Consider the following 13029-nt stretch of genomic DNA (forward strand, 5'->3'; position numbering starts at 1 on the left):
TCTTCCTTCCTTCCTTCCTTCATTTCTTCCTTCCTTCCTTCTTTTCTTTATTTCTTCCTTCCTTCTTTCCTTCCATAAATAAATAAATTAATAAATAAATTAATTAATTAATTAAAAGTAATCTCTACACCCAACGTGGAGCTTAAACTTATAACCCCAAGATCAAGACTGTCATGTTCTACCAACTGAGCCCCCAGACATCAGTTAATATCATCTGCAAAGCATTTGGAAATACAAGGACACTTTGTGTAAACATAACCACAATACCATGATCTCATCTGAAAAAATTAATATCTTAATATCCATTGTCTGCATTTCCCCAATTATTTTTTTTGTTCTAATCATGTTTCACAAAAGTCTAAATGTTGCATTTGATTGATATATCCCTTCTGTCTCTATAGGTTGCCCCTCTGTCTCTTTTTCTCCCCCTTATAATCCATTCATTTGTGAGAAACACGGCTGGTTTGTCCTGTAGCATTTCCACAATTTAGACTCTGCTCGTTGTATCCCATGGTATCTTTTAATATGTTTCTATTTCCTGTGCTTCCAATCAACTGGGAATTAAGATCAAGAAGTTTCATTAGGTTCAGGTTCCATTTTTCTGGAAAGACCACTTCAGAGGTGGCTGGCTGTTCTATTAGGACACATGTCACCTCGCACTGTCTCTCTTTTGGAGACACTAACAGCTATTAATGGCCATTGCCTAGAACTATTATTTCATTACAATGATATTCTCATCATCTCATTTCTTCTTCATTTATTAGCCAATACTTCTATAAAGAGAAACTTCCCCTCATCAAATATTTCATTAACCTGAAATAGAGTTCATAGAGGAAAGGCAGGATACATGCTTGATTCTATTTACCAGTTGTTTGTTTGTTTGTTTGTTTGTTTGTTTGTTTTAAACGATTTCCTGACATCCTCCAAAACAGCTCTATTTTCTAAGAAGGCCATCCCGTAAAATTCCTGCTTCCATGCCTTTCCCCAGGATGTAGCCACAGGACCCCACCTCACTGCCAGCCTGGACAGGCAGGGGCTCAGATAATTTCCCTATTACAATGGAGACGGGGATCATGGACCCCGGGTCCTTCTTCGTTTCCTTTTGGTCCATCTTTGTTTGAGGATTTCGGCCAACTCCTGGCACCTGGAGCCCTGGTCAGTGCGTGTGCGTGGCATACATGGGTCAGCAGTCCCCTCCTGCCTGCTCCATCCACCCCGTGTCCCAGGTCAGTGCAGAGCACAGAGCTGTCTCCTGTAGCCTCACTTTTCCCGAGCTGCTGCTGCTGCTGCCTTTCCTTCTCCTCCCTCTCCTCCCCTTCTTCTTCCCTCTCTCCACTCTCCTCCTCCCTTTTTTCCCCTTCCTTCTCTCTCTTCCACCCCTCCAGCTCCTTCTCTCTCTTCTCCTCTGTTTGCTTCTGGGCCTTGGTTCATGTTTTACCTCCCTCCTTTTTCTTAGCTTGTTGCAAATGACCCCACCCTTGAGGGTCCTCTCCTACCCTGCTCTGTCCTGAAGGACTTCTTGAGTGCTCAAGCCCATCTTGACTTCCGCCCGACTCACCATCATCCCTGGTTTGGGGCAGCTTCTCTTGGATCCCTTTTTATTTTCTTGCAGTTATGCCCTGACTCCCCAGTGACCGTCAGCGCCCCGGGCCGTGCCTCTTCCTGTGGCAGGCTGCATCTAGAACCCCGCCACGTTCAGCACAGAGGCTGTTGTGACGCCAGTCGTGGAGGGGGCGTCTACTGAAGTCCAGCTGTTTCGCACAGATTTTGAAAGCTGTGTCTACCTGATGCCAACCCAACCTGGAGATGAACAGGAATTCTGTCGTCTGTTTTGGAAAACTGTGGATGTCTACGTGGCTGATGTGCTAGGTTTGTTTCCGTTTGTTGACTAAAGGGCAGTGGAGGTCATAACCCAGATCTAATGTTGGGCTCCAAAGGAGTAATTCTCAAAACAGATGCGTCTGAGAAATTCTCAAAACAGATGCCCCAGAATCAAGAAGCTCTGTAGAACCCCTTCTGCAGGTAGCCATGGTGGAGACAAAAGAGAGTGAGGAATCAAAGCATGAGCCAAGGTTCAAGGTGACAGTGCTATTTCTACCTTATAGGGTGATGTTTCTCTAGTTTGGATCAGGAATTATAGATTTCATTTTTAAAATATTTCTTCACCTCTCAGTTTTTAAGTATTTCTTCCTGAATGTTACATGCTAAGCCTGCAAACATGCTCTAGGTTTTGACCTTGGCAGGGGGCAGGAAGCACACATAAAGATAAACCCCGATGAATGAAATGTTTCCACAAATATTCCTCTTCTCAGGAATCTGCTTTATTGTATCCTGTGGACATTAACTAATGCGAGGAAGAGTGGAAGACAGCCATCCTGGTGTGATGGAGAACCAGTGGGAAGTGGCAGCAATACTAGGCTATGTGCCAGGAAACAAGGATCCTCGTTCTGACTCATCCAGGAATGGTGGTGACCTCGTTCATAACCCCATTTCTGAGCCTCAGTTTCCTTATCCATGAGACAAGGAGATGGGCAAAACAATAATCAAATTTCATTCTTGGAGATACCACTATTTTATGCTTCTAGAATTTTCCGTGTTCTATGCTTCTAGAATTTAGCCGTGGCTCCACGGCTCTCTGCTCATTTGATCCTCACAGTAAACCTTTAAGGTAGTCTGACAGGGGTTATTATTATTCCCATTGGACAGATGGTTGCATTGAGGCTGCGGAATGGTAAACACCCAAGGTTTCATTCAAAATGAAACCCCTTCTCGTAATGCGAAATACTTCCTTCTTAGCAGGAGGCTCACGTCTGTGTGCATGTGGGCATATTGGTGAATGTGGGCATCTGTCTGTCATGTTTCTCTGATGTTTGAGTAAGAAGGGTGCAGCTTCTAATTGGACTCATGATTTCCGCTTTGTCTGATGGATATTCCATGTCATGGTATCATTCTTGGTCTATTCCTGGATGTTTGCTTTTGTCTGACGGATGTTCCGTGTTACAGTATAATTTACGCTAAATGCTTTAGGCAAAAATAAATAGTGACAGGAGGACAAAGGGTAGTGGGCAAGGGGAGACGGAGAAGTAAAGGGGCAAGAACGAAGAGCTGAATTGCCACCACCATTGTATGTACTGCACGAGTGCAGAGGTCTCTTGATCTTCACATTAACCCCATGAAGAACTATAATCACACCCATTTTACAGATACTGAAACCAAGGCCTAGAGAAGTTAAGGAACTTGTCCAAGAGCCAGCATGTGAAGCCAGGCAATCCGGTTTCAGAGTTTGTAGCCCAACCCCCCCGCTGTCGAGGGCAGGTCGGGTAGTCATCAGCCTTTGTGAGCTGCTCTGGTATAAAGTAGGATTAAAAAAAATAAAGAAGAGCTACTCAAGCAAGGAAGGTTGCAGAGAAATTGGGACGCTATATACTGCTGGGAGTACTGACTGTGAGTTTAATCTTTTCATAAACCATGTATGGCAAGAGCCATAAAGTTTTTCCATATTTGTCAACTCAAGAATGCCAACCCTAGAAGTTTGCTCTAAGCTTACAGTTTAACAAAAGCAACAAGCTATAGGCATGAAGTTTATCGTGTGATCTCCAATAAGGGAAAAGTGGGAGTGAATTACATGCCCAAGAGTAGAGTATGATTGAGTAATTTCACAGTACCTTCACTTGTTGGATACTATGAAAACATTTAAAATGAAAATTATGAAGATAATTATGTCGAAGGATGGGGAAATGTCTCTGATAAAATGTTAAGATTAAAACGCAGAATAAAAAATATGTAGATTATGATGACAAATCTGGTCTATATGCATATTGGCAAAGCCTGAAATGGAACAGGAGAAAAATGCTAGTAGTTAAGTGTTTGTTAAGGTCTTCTCATTTAAAAAAAAATGTTTTAAAAAATGTTTTATTTATTTTTGAGAGAGACAGAGACAGAGACAGAGCATGAGTGGGGAGGGGCAGAGAGTGAGGGAGACACAGAATCCCAAACAGGCTCCAGGCTCTGAGCTGTCAGCACAGAGCCTGACGCGGGGCTTGAACCCACCAACGGTGAGATCATGACCTAAGCCAAAGTCAGTTGCTTAACCAACTGAGCCACCCAGGTGTCCCAGGTCTTCTCATTTTTTCAAGAATTTTTATTAGTGGTGGCATTGTGTTTATTTGACAGATTATGAAAACAGGAAAGAGCTGGTGGCAGAAGCTTGTTGAAATGACCTTCCAGAGGGGGGCTTGGGCCTGGCGGGAGATGTCCTCCCCCAGTTCGCCCCTGTGGGGCAGCCACAGGTGCTTGGTGGGGAAGAAGTCGGAGGGATATATGTGCTTGGGAGGGAGAGAACAGTATGTCCTGGGATCCCGCCCTACTGCTGCCACCGGGAACATGGTAGTTGTCTTGGCAAAGCCAGGCCATGGTTTTCCCTTTACTGTCTCCTTCTTTGCCTCGCCTCACCCCTGCCACTCTTCATGCTTTGTCTCAGAAGTCACTTTCCTGGAGTCAAGCCAATTGCCCCCACCCCGCTTCTCGCACTGGGCTAGGTGCGCCCCCTAGGTGTCCCCTTACCCAGCACCCTATGCTAAGTTCCATCTCAGCCCCTAGCAGGCTTTTGGGTGACTGCCTTTACTTGCCTGAGGCCCCTCTGCCCGCAAGGGTTGGAATATCAAGGGATCCTGCATGGCCTCCCTATGCCCGGACACAAGCTTATCATGTGTTCAATGAATGATCTTCTTTTGCGTTGTCTCTAAAATGGGGGAAGGTTGGGTTGTATTAGATTCCTTTTAGCTCCGTATACTATGATTTTACCATGTAAATTTTTTTTTTTTTTTTTTTTACCAGACTCGTTAAATAAAGGAGCCATTGGGATTTGAAGACAAGTCCCAATGTAGGAAACGTCTTCCACCTTGGTGCCTGTGGATGGGCTCTGGGCACACTCTGGCCCTGGTGTGGGCTAAGAGCTTGGTCTGAGGGTTGTGCCGGGAACTTTCACAGCCCGCGGGCTGAGCGTGCATGGACACAGTCTTAGCAGTGCACCTGACATCAGGGCTGTGGGGTGAAGGCTCTTCACTTCTGTCTTGCTTTTACCTGGCAGGCCGGCCGCAGGCCACACGTGACACCCCAGCTGTGCCTCCACGTGTAAATCTGAGGAGCCTCCTAGCCTTGATGTCATGTGTGCCATCCCCCTCCCCCCTCCCCGCCGGCTGAGGAAGTGGGCGTGTCTGTGCACATGGCTGCTTGTGCCTGTGTCAGAGCAGGGTGAATGGTGGCCAGGTGGCTCTGGGTTTTCGGCGTGCACATACTTCAGTGTTATGAGTGGATTTCAATTCAGCAAATAATTATTGTGAGCTTTGTGCTCTGCCAAAGCAACAAAGCGTTGCCACGGGCAGGGAGCCTGGGAGTGTACATGTCTGCATTGTGTGTCCCCTCTGTGTGTCTTTGGGAATGTGCTCTTGGCACGTGTCCTGCCTTAACAAGGCTTTCGGTGTGTGCATGTCTGTGTGTCGGTGCCTGGGTCCTGTGTGCTGCTGCTTGCTCGCTTTCCACCTTCACTTGTGCCCGCAGTCAGGCTCTGCACGTGCGCCAGCCCCCATGCGCACGTCCCCGAGTGACCTGTGCGCGGTGTGCAAGGACCTCCGGGTCGTGTGCACTTGGTGCGCTCGTGCCTTTCTCTCCGCACGCACGAACGCACTTCCACATGTCTGGATGCACGTCCCCCTCGGTGTGTGCACGTTCCGTGTGCACGCCGCCCGTGTCTGTGTGCAGGGCGCTTCACGCGCGCGCTCGGGCCTGCGGGCGGCCAGGGACCCGCGCCAGGCTCCACGCGCCCCGCGGGGCTGACCTCCCCCCCACCCCTCCCCGCGCCCGGCCGCGGGCCTCCGCGATTGGCCGCCCGCGCCCTCGCAGCCGTCACCCCTCCCTCCCCCCGCCACCCGCGCGCCCGCGGTCCCCGCTGTCCCCCGCGGTTCCGGCGAGGCCGCGCCGCGCTGCGCTCCGCTCCCATTGGCTGCGCGCGCCTTTGTGTGGCGGCAGCTGCGGCCCCAGCGCCTTTGAATGTCGAGAGGGGCCGGGAAGGGAGCCTTTCCATGGGCCATCTGTCTCCCCGCCAGCCGCCGCCCCACCGCCGCCCGCGCCCCGCGCTCCGCCTCCCGCCCCGGCGGCTCCCGCAGCCCCGCCGCCGCCCGCGCCCGCGCCCCGGAGCCGCGCCACAAAGGGCCCGCGCGCAGCCGCCGCCGCCGCCGCCGCCGCCGCCGCCGCGCGAGGAGCCAGGATGGTCCTGGTCCACGTCGGCTATCTCGTGCTTCCAGTGTTTGGCTCTGTGCGAAACAGAGGTATCGCTTTTTCCTTTCGGGGTCCGCTTCGGAGCGTGGATCGCCGCAGGCAGCGGGGCGGGGGCGGGCGCCGCGGGCGGCCGGGGGCTCAGGGCACACCCGCGGGGACGCAGGGCGAGCGGTGGCTTCTCCCCTCTCCCTTTTGGGGGACCCCCAGTGTGGGGGTGGCCGCCCTCGTGGGAGCTTTTGTAGTGAAGTTAGGGTTTGGCGAATTTGGGTCCCTCCCTCCCCAGCCCCATTTTTTATTCTTTGCGGCGGACGCGGTTCCCCCAAATCACAGCCCCTTCCCTAATACCTAGCCCTGTATGATCGAAAGAAGGCGAGAGGTACATGACTGTGTGCGTGTGTGTGTGCGTGTGTGTGCAAGCATAGTTGGTTTTCTGGTGTGTGTGTGTGTGTGTGTGTGTGTGTGTGTGTTGAGGCATATATGTTTTTGTGTTGTGTTTGTATTTCTTTATCTCTTTGGTCATTGATACCGAAGGCTGGTTAGCTGGGATCTGGCATCTGCCCTATCCCGTGCCCCAGCCCCCACCCTCTGGTGGGCACTTGCATGATTTCCCGTCCCGTCCCATCCTTTTCTCCCCTGTAACCCTTTTTTGCATCTCCCTTGTGCTATCCCCCCCAACCCCCACCATTGTCTTTGTATGACAGTTGCATTTATGGGTTCAGTATGCTTGGGTGTGTGTGTGTGTATGTGAGCGTGTGTGTAAGTGTGTGCGCGCTTAGGAGTCAGACGTGCCCTGCCGTGCACCCCTGGTCCCGGCCGGAGCGGGGTGCCCGGCCCTTGGGTGTCGCGCTGTGTGTGAGGATGAGGTGGAAAGCTGCCTCCACGCCAGGCCTTTGCCCCGGGCGGGCGTTGACAAAGCAGCAGGCCGGCGCCGGCTTTGTTTTTAACTGTGATATATGGGGTGTGTTTGCACGGTCCCCTTCCCCACATCCCCTTTCCCTTACATTCTGCTCCAACAATAGCTTGGTTTCCCCCTCTTCTCCCCCCCCCCCCCTACATTTCTTCCATTTTCTTTTAATCAAAAATTCCCACCTCCCAAAGCAAATCCGGGATGCATTTAGATTCATTTTTTTTTTTTTTTTTCTTTTTGTATTCTGCCTCTGGACTCACATTTCTCTTCTTGGAAATGTTTCTGCTACCCTCTCCCACTCCAAGTCTGCTTGAATCCCTGCTGGCTAAGGCCCTCCCTCCTCCCCCCTTCCTCACGCACAGAATGATGTCTTCCCTTTGCGACCAGGGCCGCCCCTCCGAGTCAGAGCAGGGGGTGGGGTCGCGGGGCCAGCGCTTTAGTGCGCCCCAGGGGCCCGATTGGGCAAGAAAATGAAAGCCCAGCCCTCTTTCTTCCAGCCCAGCTGTCCCCAGCCCCACGCCTCTCCCCAGAACCTAAAAGGCAAGGTTGGCCCCCTTAGGCCTGTTTGAACCGCAGTTTTTTTGTGTGATGATAGAATGATGACATTCTGCATTTATCAAATCTTTTTTTTTCTTCATTGTGTAGCTCAGTGAATGGTCAACTCGCTGCTGTGTGCGCTGTGACCCTTCTGCCTCCGCATTTAGCTGTATTGTGACACCCCTCTTAACCATCTCCTGTCTCCATCTGAGGAAGGCATTGCTATTTAAGCGGCAGTATCCCTATCTCAGGCCGGTGGAGGGGGTGTGGGGTGGGTGTGTGAGGAATAGGAGTGGGGCGGGGGCTGGGCGAGATCTCCCTTGAAATGCCAACCCCCTCCCCCAACACACAATTATGTCTTATTACTTGGCATTTCCTCTTAAAGCGGGTGTGGAACATTACACTAGGCAGAAATTCAAAAATGATTAAGAAGGATGTTGAGCCTGAAAGTATAATTATCCTGATTAAATCATTATCATCCTCATTAATACCACGGATCTCTAAATACCATTGCAGGATGCCGATTTTACGTTTTGAAATTCAAATTGCTCAGCTGCCTTTAAATTTTATTTTTAATACACCCCCCCCCCAAAAAAAAAAACCCCAACAAAACAAATTCTGCCCATCAGTCAAAGTTTACTTTCATGGCAAACACGCCCACAGGAAATTCAAGGGCTGAGGGTGAGTGGGGCTGTGGGTAAAATTTAGCACCATGAGATAAGAATTCATGACCTTTTGATAGAGGATACTAATGCTTAACCCAACAAGGTCCTACACCACAATCTTCTTGTAAAACTATTAGATAGCTTGCCAGCTTAAGTCTGTTCTTTTTAGTTTCCATTGTAGTAGTGTAGGATGTAGGCCATTTCAGAATAGATGTAGAGAAATAACCATTTTTGTATCTTCATCTTGTTTAGCTGAGTACATTGCACTGTAAATCCCTGTTAAGTGGATTCCTTTTGCCTTGGCTTGGAGGCTGTAGCACCCCATTTCCCGCTTATCTGGGTGGCCATCAGCTAGCTTCTTGGCAACACCCAGGAATAAGTGAAGAGATTACATTTAGTCGGAGGCCAAAAATAATGAGTGTATCTATACATCTCTGAAAATCTTTGATGAAATGGCAGTTGCTTCCACTCCATAGCCTCTGGAAATTTGGTGCAGCAAGGTCCCTGGCTTAAGGGGGAGCCGGGGCCGTGGTGTCTTAATTGTTTAATTGTACAATGTCAAGAGCATCTTTGGACATCCGCCCTGGCCCTCAGAGCTGCCCCTTTAACAGCCGGCTCCCTTCTGCTGCCTCACCAGCCAGACCTGCTTGAAAACTGAAACAAAACAGCGGCAATAATGAAAGAATAAGGCCCCTACTTCGAGGGCCCTTCCAAAATAAAGTCCCAAGTGGCTGCCCCAGATTGCCATTTGGCAATCTGAAAAGAAAGAGAAAAAAAAAAAACAAAAAAACCACAAAACAAAATGAAGAAGAAAAAAGAATCCCCAGCAAAATGGTTTTCCATTAAACAGGGATAGCGTGTTCTGCTGTGCTGAATTACTTCTTGTTCTTATTTTGTGGGTAATTTTTTCTGTATCAAATATCCTTTTGGTTGTGTATCTTTTTCACCTTTTCTTGTACTAAAACTAAAGCATGATCTGTATTTTTTTACATCCCCCAGTTGACAATGTACAGCGCTCGGTTAGAGATGTCACCCTGCTGAAACGTACTGTGGTCGTGTAGCCCCGGCCATCTGCTCATTGTACGCTGCTTTTGTTCTGTTGCCCTTCCGAAGCATGGTGGGCCCAGCCTTTTTTTTTTTTGTATCGTGTGCATGATGACATTGTTACACACAGAATCCACTAATACTAATATACAATCTCTCAATAAAGAACTAGTTTTCCTATATTAACCTAGTGTGCTTTTTCTCTTGCTGTTTTCCCATTTATTGTCGTATCCTGCTGTTTAGATTTTTTCCCTTGCTTTTCTATCCCCACCCTCACCCACCCACCACTCCCACCTCCCATTGTAAGATTCGAGTGAATGCCTTGTTTTTTTCCTTTCCTTTCTTTTTTTCTTTCTTATTTATTTATTTATTTTTGTGGTACAGATCTAGTCCGTATCTTTTTACAGTAGACGCCTGGGGCCATGGGAAGGGTCAGCTGCCCTACCACACCAAAACGCTCAACTGCGTAGGGACCCGGCCTTTGGCCACCTGTGTACCTAATAGCCTGCACATTTCATCATAGTTTCTAAGTTACATGGCACTCAGTTTGTGATGCTGGGGAAGAGGGAGGGGTATAACACTTAGGTTGAGAAAAGGGATACTGTTCTTAACTAGCAATCTTGTAGCATTTCAGACTCGCCTGAAAAACCCATTTTTGGTTGTGTTTTAACTTTTCCTTTTACTGTCTCATTGATTTACTGTCCTTATAAATCATGCTGGGGTAACATGTTACATGCAGTTGAAACCATGGTCTAGAATTTTAAAGTACCCTCTTCTATGTGCATCTTTAAATTCTTGGGACCTGCAGTGTAAGTTTTTCATTGAGATCCTGCATAAGGAAGATGTTGGCAACAGAAACCGACCCAGACCACCCCCACATTTATCCCAGGGTCAGCAGCCTGACCTGTTACCGTAGAAATAAGAGGGTCTGTGTCCTCTGTAGGCTGTAAGCCAGTTAAAGCTGATTATAGCCTGGTTCCCTGACAGCTGCCTCATCTGTGGCCCTACTGCCTCTCTTGAGAAAGAAAGCCCGATCTCTTGCCATTGTCGCTGTGTGTGTGTGTGTGTGTGGGCGCGCGCATGTGTGTAGGAGGTGGGGTGTGGATCAGGAGGGAAACTTCCCCCAAATTGAATTGGAAGAAAAGCCCTTAATGTGTATCTTTTTTCCGTAATTACATTTGAGAAGCCAGTGGAGAGGTATTCTTCCCCCAGAGTGGAACCCAAATTCAAGCATTTGTCAATTACACCTATTCAATTTCAGCCCAGAAGAAGTCTTGCTAAATGAAGCATTTTAGACACCCAGGAAATCAGTTCATTAAAGAAATTCACGGTTTCTACAAAGGGTCATCATTTTGGAGCCGCTCTTCCTTGGGCTGTACCTCCTCCTTCCTTCTCTGGGCTGTCTCCTGGGGTCCCTCTGCCCCTCTGCTGGCATTCCTTCCCCATGGAGGTGCACCCTGCCTGACCACAGTGCTTCCTTGCCTTCTTTGTGGGTTGGTAGGACTCTCCTCTCCTCCCATTACTGCCCTTTCTGCTCTGGGCCTTTGTTCTCATGCTCTCCCCAGCCTGGGTGGGAAAGCTGAGCTGATTTACTGTGACACATGGACACACATGGAAGTTCCCAGCAGAGGCTCATGCTGTAGTTGGTACGAGAAGAGTATGCAGGCCTTCAAGGATTTTTTTTTTCTTTTTTTGCTTCTCCTCCTCCTTCCTTTTCTTCTTTTATTTTGGCTTACATGAAACTTTTAATTTTGTTCCTAGTTCGAGAAAGCAAAATCAACCATTCCCCAACCCATCCTCAACAATGGTAAAAGTACCCCAAATCAGGTGATGACCCTCATTTTTGTCCTAGAGAGCAGTGGCTTTTATTAGATTGATGTTAACCAACCCTAAGATTCTATTTCTCTAGATTATGTGTGTCAGAATTCGTTGAACAATACATTGCAAGGATGGTCTCATAACCTAGTAATAATATAGAAAGCTAGTGGGGTTAGTGGGAAGTCATGCTTTAGCAATTGATCAAATGCATACTCTATTTTCACCCAGATTGTCAGAAGAAACACATTCAGATGAAGAAGACTTTTCCCCTGACTGGATGATCCAATCATTACAAAGCCATTGTACTTTACATCTACTCTCTCAACCATCTGACACATATCCGTTTTAATAACTTTTGACTCCAGGATTTTGGAAAAGCCATCTGTTACTTAGATCCTACAGCACAGACTTTGTAATGAGATGAAACACAGATCTTGTTTACCAGTCTTCTTTTCAAACAAAAGAACTCTTTTGAAACTAGCATCAGATAAGGACCACTTAATTGATGAGTTTTCTTAAATAATAGTTACCTATAAACCAGCAAATATAATTCGTCACCCAAGACTAGGGGAAAACCATCAAGAGTCTCGATGCTCTAAGATGCAGGTGACAGAGACCTGGGTCCTCTTTTCTTCACTTTACAGTTTGCTCACCTCCTGTCCCATCCTTTCCCCCCACATCTCTCCCATCTTTAAATAAGCAGCCTAAAGTGTCCCATTGGAAAACTTACTCGTTTCCTGGTTTCCTGAGTGAGGGAAGCAGCAGCTCTGAGCTGGACCCAAGTGCAGTGTGAAACCCCTTTCCTGGCCAGGAGACACACGCCCTTGACTCCAATTCAGAGTATGACTCTGGATCTCTCAATCCTACCTGACTACTGTTTGCACAAATGTGCCAGACATTTGTGCCTTTGTTTTCCTATGGATCTAAATAGCTCTTTAAAAATTCCTGGCTTAACACTGTATGAATGTGAATGAGTTTTTATTAGTTTCCGGTACGGCTTGGCCACGGATGAGCCAATATATTTCCAAGAGAGTTGGGGGGAGAGTAATGGGGAGAGCTTGCTTTGGAGAGAATCATTTCTGGATGCTTTGAGAACTAAAAGCAAATGTTCATTACCCTGAAGCACAGCCGCTTGCAATGCCTGTGCCTTCATGTATTCAGTCATTCATTCATCCACTCACCTGTTTGTTCATTTAGTTATTGAGCGTTTATTGAATACCTACTTGGGACCAAGCTAAGGGGGATACTAAAGCAATGTAGGACCTGGGTGTCTGCCCTCCTGAGGCTTATGCTGAGGCTGGGAGATGAATGCTTAGGAAACGAGATGCTGTCTCAGATGTTCTGTGATGGCAGAACATCCTGACTGGGCAAAGTGGGAAGAGCCTGGAGCCGTCCCGGGGTTGAGTCCTAGCTCAGTCTTGACCTGGAAGGGTGAACTTAGACCGCTGCTCTGAGCATCCTCTAAACAGTGACCACCATCATACCCGATAGGGTGTGTCTAGAGTATTCAAAGGCACCCGGCACGCAGCAGGTGCCTAGTGTCCGCTAGATGGTTGCCCCTCCACCCCCCATAACTGGAGGCATTTATTCGTGAGGGATCAAATAAAGTCTCAGAGCTGACCTTGCTGAGGAAGTGGGGTTAAGATGTGCCTCAAAGGGTCGTATAAATACAGGAGGGAGGAAGAGGAAGAAGGGCTGCAGGTTGGGGTAAGGTAGAAGTGAGACTTTGGCTAAGGCCAAGAGGCTCCGCTGATTTGGCAAGACCAGGATGTGCCTATGAGG

General features: G+C 48.2%; 1 long non-coding RNA gene across 4 annotated transcripts in view; it reads left to right on the forward strand.

The window, feature by feature from the left end:
* Positions 1-3937, forward strand: part of LOC122203225 — a 43046-nt gene extending 39109 nt beyond the window's left edge. For all 4 annotated transcript variants that reach the window (XR_006195096.1, XR_006195097.1, XR_006195098.1 and 1 more), the window contains 2 exons: positions 989-1869; positions 2313-3937. This is a non-coding gene — a long non-coding RNA (uncharacterized LOC122203225). The remainder of the gene's footprint in view (positions 1-988; positions 1870-2312) is intronic.
* Positions 3938-13029: the final 9092 nt, after the last annotated feature.

Source organism: Panthera leo, chromosome D3 (genome assembly GCF_018350215.1).
Source record: "Panthera leo isolate Ple1 chromosome D3, P.leo_Ple1_pat1.1, whole genome shotgun sequence".
NCBI lineage: Eukaryota > Metazoa > Chordata > Mammalia > Carnivora > Felidae > Panthera > Panthera leo.